General features: G+C 42.0%; 1 long non-coding RNA gene across 2 annotated transcripts; it reads left to right on the plus strand.

Annotated features, from left to right (window-relative positions):
- The first annotated feature begins 7252 nt into the window (after positions 1-7252).
- Positions 7253-12370, plus strand: LOC132651143 (uncharacterized). 2 transcript variants are annotated; one of them, XR_009589001.1, is made up of 3 exons: positions 7253-7358; positions 8535-8689; positions 12125-12370. It is a non-coding gene; the product is annotated as an uncharacterized LOC132651143 (long non-coding RNA). The 2 variants fall into 2 exon arrangements; XR_009589000.1 differs by lacking the exon at positions 7253-7358 and adding an exon at positions 7567-7817.
- The last annotated feature ends 336 nt before the right edge of the window (positions 12371-12706 follow it).

Below are 12706 nucleotides of genomic sequence, written 5' to 3' on the forward strand. Positions count from 1 at the left end.
GATAAATTTCATTAATGAAGCAGTATTTTTGAAAATGTGTATAAAGACTTTGATGCACATGGCTTGTAATATCAACATTTGAGAGAGGAGAAGAATAAGGAACACAGAAGATCTTCAGCTTTTTACCAAGTTACATGCTCATCTGTCTTTAGTAAAAACAAAGTATAAGTTGATTTTTAAAGATATATTTTTAGGTTTATTTTATTTTTAATTAAGTATATTTGTAAGGGTCTGTATGGACGTATATGCACAGTAAGTGCAGGTATCCCTGGAGGCCAGAAGAAACTTTCAGACTCCTTGAAGGTAAGGTTAAAGGAGATTGTAACCTGACTGATGTGCACAGTAGGAACTGAACTGGTACTCTAGAACAGTGGCTGATTAATTGGCTAATTAATTGGATAAGAGCACTTTTTGCTCTTGAGGACCCGAGTTTGTGAATTTGAAAAGATCTGCCAACAAAAGATCTCCATTTTTAGTTGTTAATTACATGCAAATTGCAGGCAGAATGTCTCTTCTCTGGATAGAAGTACCCTGCTGTTTAAGGTTGCAGCCCTCCCTTCTGTATAGCCATTCGGAGCTATGCATTAAGGTGCAGGGCTCCCTCTCCCCACCAGAGCCTCCTGATCTCTCAGATGCCACCAACCACATTTGATGGATGGCCTTGGATACAGCCTAGCTAACTCTCCACTCCCTTCACCTATAGGATAATTATTTGGTACTGTGTTCTTGTTCATATGATAGGAGTGTGCTGTTTAATGCAAAGCAAGCATCCTAGATGTGCCTAATTTTAAACAATTATATACACCAATCCTTGGAGCACCCCAGTCCCAAGGGATATGTTGTTGGGAGCCACTGTTCTGGCAGCTGCTTTGATATTTAAATCTCAGCGGAAAGACTGCTTTACCAGGCCTTCACTGAAGTCAGGGAAGAATTTCCAAGCCCATCTCTTTTGTTTGTGACAGCAGGTGAGATAGCTTGTCAAGATCACACCTCTTGTTTCACCTTCTTGTAAATTTAACCCATTGTTCTGAGCTGTTTTTACTCTGGCTTAAAAGCACTCAGCAATAAAGCCAGGCTGCTGATTGAGTCTACTCTCCAATAGAGCCTCTCGGAAAGGTTCCATGTGTTGTGTGTTAGTTTATTTATTTTAATCCTCACTCCCAACTCAAGAACCATTCAACTCAACTGGCAGGCTCCAGCAACATATAGTCTTTGTTTTCTTGAATTAAAGTAGAACTTGTGCTCTGCGGTGGTTCCTAGAATGTCTGATCTCAGTCATGTTTGCTGGGCTTCCAAGCTTTTCACCCAATCTTCCCCTCCTGCTTTCCTGGGTTGGTGGGAAACATGCCCTGAGGCTGGAAGAGAAACACCTTATCTCTGAAATGCTTGGGATAAAAAGTTTGAGACGTCACAGCATTTCTTATTTCAGATGTTTCTGGATGTGAGATGCCCACTCACCCAGTGCTTTGGGGGTGGGACTCTGTAAAATGAGTTACAGGTAACGTTTATTTCTCAGTGATGTTGCAAGCAAGACTCAGCTTACAGAATCTTCTCAGTTGAACAGAGCGGCCTATGGAGAAGAAATAAGAGCAGAAATTTGAGGCCAGCCTGTGTAACTGCCCTCCCTTACAGAAAAGAAAGGAGATTTAAAGAAAGTAAAGAAATTATAGAATCTTCTTTGCCACCTGTCTTTCTTGTAGGCTCATTTGATAATCATTACTCATTGGAGACCATACTGCTCTCTAAAGTTGTTATTTCCATAGATGTAGGTTTCAAATCTGAGACAAATGGCAGAGGTTCCTTATTATCACATTAAACCTAGCTGCCAATTTACTCCAAGAAATCCCTCAGTCATTCCAAAGCATAATATGGTTCTTTTGGCTGGCATACCCCACTCCCTACTATGAGTTTACCTGCTCAGAGTCTGGGCTAACCTCTCTTCCCCTTAGCAACTTGTAGATTGTTTTGCAAGGTCAGGGAAGATGTTTTTACTAATGACTAATGTAAAAAATCTTAGAGAACCATGTAAAGTTAAAAAAATACCCTCTTAGTAGTAAAGCCAGGGACTCTTTAAGGTTGATGAGCAGAAATAAAAGCCCAAGATAGCACCTCCTGACTGACACTCTCCAGCTGGGCCTGTAACGGAGACAACAATTGATTTCCTTATACTTGTTTTTTGCCCTCAGCTTCTTGATATGTTTTAATAAAGTTATTAATGAGCAGATGCACACCCCACCCATCAAGATTTAAAGTAGAGGTGGCTTATTTTTTATATAAAAGTTTAGATTTGTGATACTTTAAAGACTTTCATAAGATTATTTTTATTGTAATTGATTCTTGGTTACCCCAAATTTCACCTTGCCAGTAAAGAAATGCTGGCTGAGAAGTTAAGTTGCTGGCTCATCTTGTTAATTTATCACAAGTTGGTTAATTAGAAGTGTATATGGGGTCTTGGGACTAACTTGTTTTTTTATATTTGTTTTTCACCCATAATACATAAAACATTTGATCATGTGAAGGTATAGGGGAATATGTGGGTTTTTTTCATATATTCATTGTACTCACTCACTTAAAGAAAAATTGAGTGTAACCATATTGTGTGTTTAGCTTGAAAGATCTTGCTGGGATAGATAAGCTGTGGAAAAAGAGTAAAAGTGTGGTCCGAACTGGCCTTCTGGGTCTTGTTCCATCCACCAAGGTGTATGTATGTTGGGTGGTTTGCACCTCACTCTTTGGAGTTAGTTTCATCTGAAAAGATGTATGTATATGTATGTATGTAAGGTTGGGATGGAGCTTGCTCTTTTGTGTTTGTTCCATCCATCATGATGTATGTATATGTAGGTAAGGTGGTTTGGTGCTTGCTCTTTGGAGTTTGTTCCATCCACCTATATGTATGTATGTAAGGTGGTTTGGAACTTACTCTTGCAAACAAACAAAAATATTCACTTGAGTGCTCTATCACATCCCAGAAGAGAGCCTCAGATACCAGTGTAGATAGTTGTAAGCCTCCTTTGTGGGTGCTGGGAAATGAACTCAGGACCTCTGGAAGAGCAGCTGGTGCTCTTAACCACTGAGCCATCTCTGCAGCTCCCAAGTGCTTTTCTCTTATACTGCTCAAAATCCCCTGCTTGGGGAATACCACTGCCCACTAGGGCCTAGAACTTCCTTTATCAATTAACAATCACCATTTCTGAATTTCAGTAACCTGATAATTACTAACTGACCATCTTCACACCTAATGGACTAGCTTTGATAGCTCAGTATGGCCAAATTCCATGTTGTATGATTGGCTTTCCTTTATGATCCTGTGGCTGGAGCTGCAGCCCTGGCCAGTGACACAAGAAGGAGGGTTCATCTGCCTCCTCCTTTGTGGCTAGACTGTAATTGTTGGTTCCACCATATGTGTGCACTTTGATCTCTAGTATATACATGATAATGCGTCTCTGTCTCCCTCTCTCTCTATCTCTCTATTTTTAATTTTTTTTTAAAGATGTGATTTCTCTGTGTAGCCCTGGCTGTCCTGGAACACCTCTATAGACCAGGCTGGCCTCAAACCCAAACATCCACCTGCACCTGTTTTCCAAGTGCTGGGATCAAAGGTGTGTGCCCCCACTGCCAGGCTCCATATCCTTCTCAAATTTTCCTTCAGAAACTTATTCTCAAAGACCCACTGTGGTTCTTCAGACGGTTCACTGAAGGAACGTATAGTCTTGCTGTACAGATCTGTTTTGGATGAAACTAATGGTGGCCAGTGCCTTCACCATGTGCTTTCACCTTCTAAAACCCATTTTAATTGTCACCTTGAGCCCTAGGAGGCTCATCTGAGAGGAAAGCTTCGACTGAGGAATTGTCTAGATTAGTTTGACCTTAGGACATATCTGTGGGAAATTGTCTTGGTTATTCACTGATTAAGGAGAACCCAGCCCATTTCAGGTGGCACAATTTCAACTCCAGAAGTTTTGGGCAGTGTAAGAAGGCTAGCTAAGTGTGAGCCTGTGAGCAAGCAAGCTAGAGAGCAAACCAGCAAGCAGGGTTGTTCCTCTGTGGTCCCATCATGACCTCCCTCATTGATGGATTGTGACCTGGAAGTGTTAAGTCTAATCCTTTTCTCTGCCAGTTGCTTCTGGGTAGAAAGTTTTATCATCACAACAACAAAATGAAAACAGAATGGCACCCACCTCTGTAAACATCTAATGAGGAGTATCAGTCTCATAAAAGATCCCTAGGCTCAGATTTATTAGTTCAGTTGGTCTTGTTATACCCAGTTCTCGAGCCCCCAAAAGATCTCCAGGAATCAACTCCGTTGCAAAACACATGAGGGTCTTTTTTATTGAAAAATTACAAGCTGCAGCTTGGGCTACACAGCCCCACTGCCGAAGTGCCCAGGTTAGTTGGGTGATATATAGATTCTGGTTCCTCCCAGCATGCCCAAGGCAGGGGCAATTCCTGCCTGGCAAGCATCCATTGGTCAAAATGCTACATTTTGAATTGGCTATAGGAAGGTCCCCAGACCATAATGACCTGGTGTCCCTCCCTAGGGGGATGGGCCAGTTTCCTAGCAACTGTTATCTCTAGTAGGTGGGGAAATAATGCAGTAAGGCAGTCCTTCCCCTCAGGGCATCAACAGACTTCTTCACCCACATAGTTTAGCCCTTAATAATAGCTGCTAATTTTTAATCTTTTTGGTCTCTCAGTCTCTTTGTAGTCCCTTCTTTCATAAGATTCCCTGCACTCTGCCCCAAGATTGGCTATGAGTCTCAGCATCCACTTTGATACCCTGCTGGATAGAGTCTTTCAGATGTCCTTTGTAGTAGGGTCCTGTCTTGTTCCTTATTTTCACTTTCTTCCAATGTCCATCCCCTTTGCCTTTCTGAATGAAATTGAGCATCTTACCCAGGGTCCTCCTTGCTTAGCTTCTTTAGGTATACATATTTTAGTATGATTATCTTATAAGTCTAATATCCACTTATAAGTGAGTATATACACCATGTGTCTTTGTGCTTCTGGGATAGCTCAATCAGGATGATCTCTAGTTCCCACTATTTGCCTACAAATTTCATTTTTTTTAACTGCTGAGTAGTATAAATGTACCATAATTTCTGTATCCATTCCTCAGTTTAGGGACATCTGGGTTGTTTCCACATTTTGTTTCTGACATGAACTCAGTGGCTGGCTCTTTGATCACCTCCCCCTGAGGGGGGAGCAACCTTACCATGCCACAGAGGAAGACTACGAATGACAGTCCTGATGAGACCTGATAGGTTAGGGTCAGATGGAAGGGGAGGAGGTCCTCCACTATCAGTGGACTGGGGAAGGGGCCTGGAAGGAGATGAGGGAGGGAGTATGGGATTGGGAGGGGATGAGGGTGGGGCTACAGCTGGGATACAAGTGAATAAATTGTAATAAATTATAAAAGAAATTACAATAGTTGGTGTATTTATCCATTATGAAAAACTGTATGAAATAAAATATAATTACACATACACACACAAAGAACTGATGAGGAAGGGCAGACTATCCCCCAGCCAATGATGGAGATTCCTTAAAGCTACTTTCTGTTCTTTTCGACTTCATTTCTCTGTAGCTAAATAAGGCTCTCCCAACTGGGCAACTCTACCTGTCATGGAGTTCATGGAGGAAACATTTTAAGCGGCAGAAAGATGGAGGCAGGAGGTGAAGAAACCGGCAGTCAGCACAGTCCCACCGAACCCTCAAATACCCCCACTGATATCCAATTAGATCAGCACGTCCTCCTAAAATTCTCACAGTAGGCACAGTGCATGGAGAAATGAAAGGTTAAATAAAGTCAGGGGATGGAGACATGGTTCAGCTGACCAAATGCTTAGCAACCACAAGAAAATCTGAGTCCCCTCTTCACCGCTGCTTGAACTGAGGTGTGGTGCTGTATACCTGGAATCCAAGCACCCAGGAGTTAGAGGCAAGATGATTGGATCAAGGTCATTTTAGTTTACATGTGATTTTAAAAGATAATACAAATGGGAGATCCTGTCACACACACACATATACACACACACACACACACACACTACCCTTTCCCCCTCTCACTTCCCCCCCTCTCTCTGTGTGTGTGTGTGTGTGTGTGTGTTTACAGAGGAATGTGGGTCCTCACGGAGGCCAGAAGAGGGTGTCAGATCACTTGGATCTGGTGTTACAGACCATTGGGAGTAGCCCAATGTGAATGCTGGAAACTAAATTCAGTTCACTGGCAGGGCAGCAAGTCCTCTTAACTGCTGAGTCATCCCCCCAGTCCCGATTTTTAGCCTGTAATTTGTGACACTCATTTTCCTGTGGAGTTTGTGAAAACATACTCCAGTCAAAACAAGCGATACAGAAAGGAAACACTAGTCACTGATTGGCAGTAGAATACATTTATGTCTCCAGCAGAATTTTACATTTTAACTTTGGGTACATATCATGTGTGCATGGTATCTTAGTTACTTTCCTACTTTTGTGATTGAAGAGTTTAAGTTAGCTTGGGTGACTCCATTTTGAAAGGAGAAGCCACAGAGGGAGACAATGCAGCCACTCCTGATGAAACCTAATAGACTAGGATCAGAAGGAAGGAAAAGAAGACCTCTCTTATCAGTGAACTTGGTGAGGGGCATGCGTGGAGAAGAGGGAGGAGGGGAGGAATTGGGAGGGGAGGGTGGAGGGAGCTACATGGGGGAGACAAAATGAATAGTGTAATTAATAAAACATTTTAAAAAAAGTCCCCCTCCAAAAGAAGGCAGAGTGGTATTCATGTAAAAAAAAAAATTATTGTCTGTGTCTGACTCCCAGTGACATAGGAAAAGCTACCAGGGACAGGACTTTTTACTGTAGTAGCAGGAGCAGCTACTGTGTGTTGACTTCGTGGACAAGGGGCGGAACGATGACGTCACAAAGCTCCTGATCCCTAGGACAGTAAGGAGTGGCAGAGAGATTTACAGACAGGGAAAGCAGGGGAAAGGCTGTGTGGGGTTGTGGGGTCTGAGGACAAAGATTTCTCGTGCCTACTTCCACGCTCCTCGCCAAGCCAACTGCTGGTAATCTAAGGAACACATGCATATGATGCTGGCAACAGCACTCAGCGGATTCTGGGATTTGTAGGCGACTCCTGGGCCACGGTCCAGGCAACAGAGAGGGAGAGACGCAGGCTCGTGACTACAAACAATCCCAGTATGCATGGCGCCGCCTGGACGCCATTTTTGTAGTTCTAGTATACAATCCCAGAAGTCCCTGCTCCGAAGCCATGTTTGTAGTTTTCGCGTCGGTAAGTCTAAGCCGCGATTCCTCTTGGGACTCTTGGGACTTCCGTGACCAGCAAGAGCTCTGAAGTGAGAAACGAAGGGATAAAGGTATGTTTGTGACTAGAAGGTTTGTGTTTACATCCCCGTGGCAGGGGCCAGGGAGATGGCGGGGCGGCCTTGGTGCCTCCGAGCCCGGAAGTCTCGACTCTCTGCGGGGCGGATTTGGAAGCGAAGCCCTAAGGGGCGGGACTTCCTCCAGAGACGTGCTGCTACCCGGAACGGTTTTTCCAGGTCAGCAATCTTCTTATCCCAAGCAGTTATGAATTCATAGTCCTGCTCACACGTAGGGTGGGTGCGGGGAGGAAGGGGAGAAGGAGGGATTTTGGGGTTCCCCGCTTCCCTCCTCTGTCCGCTCCTCGCCTTCCATCCGTCCGCCTGGAGTCCCCCAGCTGGTGGTGCGGAGGGCAGAACTTCAGGCAGAGGGTTGGCGGGATGAGAAGACGCACAGTCCTCTGCTCCCTCCAGGCCTGCAAGCTTCCTGGGGGAGATGGGTGCACCCCGCCCTGGGTAAGGCTGTGCAAGACCTTGTATTGGTTGTTTTGGCGCCCTCTGCTGGCCTGCGGGTGCACGAGCAGGGAAGAACCTATAAATAATTTTTAGGGGGCTGTTGAGTAGGTAAGGTGCACAGGGCTTAGTTGTTAGGGTGCTGGGGACTCAGTACATAAGGATCTAACCGCCTCTGCTGGGCTGAGGGCATATACATATGGGCAAAGAGAAAAAAGAGATGGAGGAGGAAGAAGAGGGAAGGAAGGAGAGAGAGAAGAAAGAAAGAAAAGGAAGGGAAGAAGGAAAGAAAGAAATCTGTTTGGCTTTGCAGAAAAACAGCCAGCTAATTGAAACTTGGGTACTATTTGCTGTTGATTTGCTGAATTTGAACCAACATACACAGGTAAATGTGCAGGTATTCTGTAGTCATATAAGTAACTTAAGTTTTTTCTCATGGTAAATAAATTATTTTCAACCAGAAGGAAAGTGTAGAACATGGCAAACCAACACATTTTATTTTGAGTCCCTATCAAATAGGAATGACTTGATTAACTTTTTCAGAGGAAGCTTCTCATATTCGAAGACAAGAGCTATCCCTGGCTTAATGAACTTTCTGTCTTCTGTAGCCTCCCAGTACCCAGGAGATTTTTACTTCCATAAATTCTGGATTGACAGGATTTAATTGCTCACCTCCTGCTTTGCTATGTGAAAATCATGACCCATACCCAATTTCTATAGAGATTAAACCAGAAGAAAATGATGTGGTGACCATTTCTGAGCCCAGCTATTCCATATGGAATGCAGTGTCCCATGCCCTCCATAAAACGCTGTTGAACAAAATTGAAATGGGATCTAAAGCATACAGAAACATGGACCGGCTTCTTCCATGCCAGGTAAGCCTCACTGGTAAGCTAGGGTAGCATCAGGATCTTATATTATTGGTAAGTAATTCACTGTCATCAAGCCAATAAAACATTTTCACCTTATAGTTGAAAGTACAAAATAAAATGGAAAAAGGTTCTGTCAACATGTATGTGTATATATCTGTATCTTAAATGATTTGGAGACTGCAAGCACTCACTTGAAGACATTTAATTTGAATGTCTTTCAACAAATGCTTTCCTAGTGTGAGATGAAATTCTGTAAGATATATGTGTAAATATGTAAAAATACGGCAAGTTCAATAACCAAAATTTTCATGATTTCATGGAATATGTCCAATGCTATAAGATATATATACGAGAGGACTATATCCAAAGCAACCATTTCACATAAAATAGAATCTATATTTATGGCAAAAAACCATAAAAAGATTCTTTTGTGGACAATAAATAGACTGTCTTAGAGTCACAAAAGAAAATTCTGCTCAGTTCCCTCTCTTCATCCACTTCTGCTGTCTATTCTGTTTTCTATTCTGGGTGACATTCTGGCACCCTCCTGTGGACCCTTCTTGTTATTTAGCTTCTTTGGGTCTGTGGATTGTAGTACGGTTATCCTGTATTATAGATCTAATATCCGCTCATAAGTGAGTATATACTATGTGTTTCTCTCTGTGTCTGTGCTACCTCACTCAGGATGATTTTTTTCTAGTTCAATCCATTGCCTGCAGTTTCCATGATTTCTTATTTTTAATAACTGATGAGTATTCCATTGTGTAAGTGTACCAGAAGTACTTTATCCATTCTTCTAGATTTGAGGGACACCTAGGTTGTTTCCAGTTTCTAGCTGTTATGAATAAACAGCTATGAACACAGTAGAACAAATGTCCTTGTTATATAATATAAGGGAACAACTTTTGGATATTATTCCTGGAGTGCTATGGCTGGGTCTGGAGGTAGAACTATTCCCAATTTTCTGCGAATGCACCAGATTGATTTCCAGAGAAGTTGTACAAGTTTGCATTCCCATCAGCAGTGGAGGAATGTTCCCTTTTTACCACATCCTTACCAGCATATGATGTCACTTGAGTTTTTTATCTTAGCCATTCAAGTGGTGTAAGATGGAATCCTGGAGTCATTTTGATTTCTGTTTGATGACTAAGGACTTTGATGATTTCCTTTAGTGCTTCTCAACCAATCGAGATTCCTCTGTGATGAATTCTCAGTTTAGCTCTGAACCCCATTTTTAAATTGGATTAGTTGATTTGTTGGTGTTTAATTTCTTAAGTTCTTTGTGTATTTTGGATTTTTAATGCTCTGTCTGATGTAGGGTTGGTGTTGCTATTTTCCCAATCTGTTGGCTGCTGTTTTGTTCTTTTGATAATGTCCTTTGACTTACAGAAGCTTTTCAGTTTCTTGAGATCCCATTTATTAATCGTTGATCTCAGAGCCTGTGCTGATTTGTTCTATTGTCTCCCATGTTACTGAGTTCCAAACTTTTTTCTACCTTGTCTTCTAAATGATTTAGAGTCTCTGGTTTTATGTCAAGGTCTTTGATCCACTTGGACTTGAGTTTCTGCATGGTGATATACAAAGGGGTCAATTTGCATTTTTCTACAGGCAGACATCTAGTTAGACCACAACTATTTGTTGAAGATGCTGTCATTTTTCCATTGTATGGTTTTGTCTTTGTTGAAAGTAAAGTTTTAGTAGGAGTGTGGGTTTATTTCTGTGTCCTTATTCCAATTGTACAAGATTTGTCTTCTCTCAAGGGTGTTTTTTGGTTCTCTGACTATTATTTCTTACCTTTCTCAGACCCATGAGATTTTGGGTATTTGTGGGCACCTCGTGCACAAACAGCCAATGTGAAGGTATTTGGGGGAAATCCTAATAAAAAAAAACCTATTGTTTTCCTGAGCATATCTTAAATGATAATATAGGAACCATATGCTGAGATTTGGTTGACCTCACTGTTTGTCCTTGTGAAATATTGAAGACTCTGGAAATCAAGGCAGGGCCAGCATGGCTCCTGTTATCATGCTTTGCCATACTTGATTCACTTTAGGACACCAACCTAGGGAATTTACTCTTTTCCATCTTCTCTGGAGAGGTGCTCCAGCTTGGGTGACCCCATCAAAAAGGAATTCACCAATTCCATTTTGATAACTACGTTTGCTCAGGAAGAAAGAAATAGCTGCTGGGTTATAACATTCATTTTGGTTTGAGAAGATATTAGGATTGTAAGAAAGGAACTTTGGGACCTAGAAAATCATAGCTACACTGAGAATTTGCTGTGATGAATGAGAGGGGAAAAAAAGCAACAATACCAAGTTACATTGATGCTTCCTGTTGTGTGTTTTGGAAGATGTCACATTATTTAAACATTTTGTATGATCGTGGTGAAAGCCACGCAGTTACTACTTCCAGGATAATAACAGACATTTTCCTGGCTGGTTCAGTGATGTCAAGCACACATCAGGAAGTGTTCATGTTCTTAGAACTGTTGGAGATGCTTCACTGTCATTTGGAGCTAGCTGGAAGGTAGGGGTACTGATGGTTTTCTGGGTTTAGGCTGAGCACAGTTTGGGAGAATGTGAAGACTGGCAGGAAGAGCTGAGCTGCAAGTCTACTTCTGTGGCTGCTGGGAGTGATGCTACTCTCACAAGCACAAATCACCCTCACTGACTCACCTGGACAGTCTACCATGCAGAGTGATTATTGGGTTAAAGACTATAATTTTATTTGAATTCCACTATAACACTGGTCAGTGGGCAGCCTCACTGTGATTGTCTGGTTCATACTGGCCATCTTGGTACATGATGATGGCCATTGTATCAAAGGTTCTTATACTTCGTGATAGGTGCATGTGTTCTGGGTGCTAGCTAGTGAGTTTTTGGCAGCGTAGGCTCTTCAGAAATTATGATTTTGTCAGACATGGGAAAAGAATAATGCTGTATTTTTTTTTGAGTGTGTGAAAGTGGTGCATGTAGGGAAGAATCATTTTAGAAAACCTTCCACATGTTCCTCAGAATATGAATTTTCACCAGAGATGAAATTGAGTAACAGGAATAACATCATCATTTGCTATTTAAACTTCACTAAATATTATGATAGTCTTTTAAGAGGCCATGACTGAAGACATATGCATCCTCAGATATTCCTTAATAAATGGAGATCAGTGGGAATTTGCTCTCATTTGATACCAATCAGGAGCCAGAACCAAATCCCTGGCCAAATTTTTATCTGTATGTGGTCCATTAAAATGAAAACAAAACAAAAATTGTTCAAAACTACATCAGGACCTGGAACCCTTGTTATTTGAGAAGGAATGAAGTGGTCCTCAAGTGTTTGTGTGTGTGTGTGTTTGTCCATTTACACATCCGGGAATGGTTTGTTTGGTCTTCATCCTTTGTATCAAAGTTTCTGCACCTTGCCCCTTTATGTACCTAGGTGGCTACACCTGATCACCCTATGTGTCATCACCTGTGGGATCATAACTGCCACAACACTGCAGAAAACTCAGAAACACAAAACCAGCCCAAAGCACAGCCATGTTTTCCTCCAAGAGTGAAGTAGTGTCATGTACACTTTATGCTTTTTGTGTGTGTGAGCAGAGGAGAGCAACTGAAATTGTTGTGCATGTACAATACAGGTCAATTACTTGTTTGTATTAAAATTTGGAATAAATTCTCTCAAGCTTTTTTTTTTTTCTTCTAAATTAAGGGAAAACCTGTGTCCTCCATAGCCTGCAGCAACAACTTTTAGAGGTTGAATACAGGTGCAGGGGCCCAGGTAAATGCCTTAGCATCCCCCTCCCCTCCATTCCCTTGAGCTTAATTCTGGCACAGGGTCCCTCCATGCTTAGGGCAGAATAAGGCCATTATCTTTCAGTGGTTCATCCAACGATGCCACAGGACTAGAGGATGTGGGTACTCAAGACAGTTCTGTCTTTACTAAATTAAAATATATAGTATTAAAATTATCACATATATAAATCTAGCTATTAGGTGCAGGAGCGCTCTGTCTTCATGG

Source organism: Meriones unguiculatus, assembly GCF_030254825.1.
Source record: "Meriones unguiculatus strain TT.TT164.6M chromosome 13 unlocalized genomic scaffold, Bangor_MerUng_6.1 Chr13_unordered_Scaffold_40, whole genome shotgun sequence".
Classification (NCBI taxonomy): Eukaryota; Metazoa; Chordata; class Mammalia; order Rodentia; family Muridae; genus Meriones; species Meriones unguiculatus.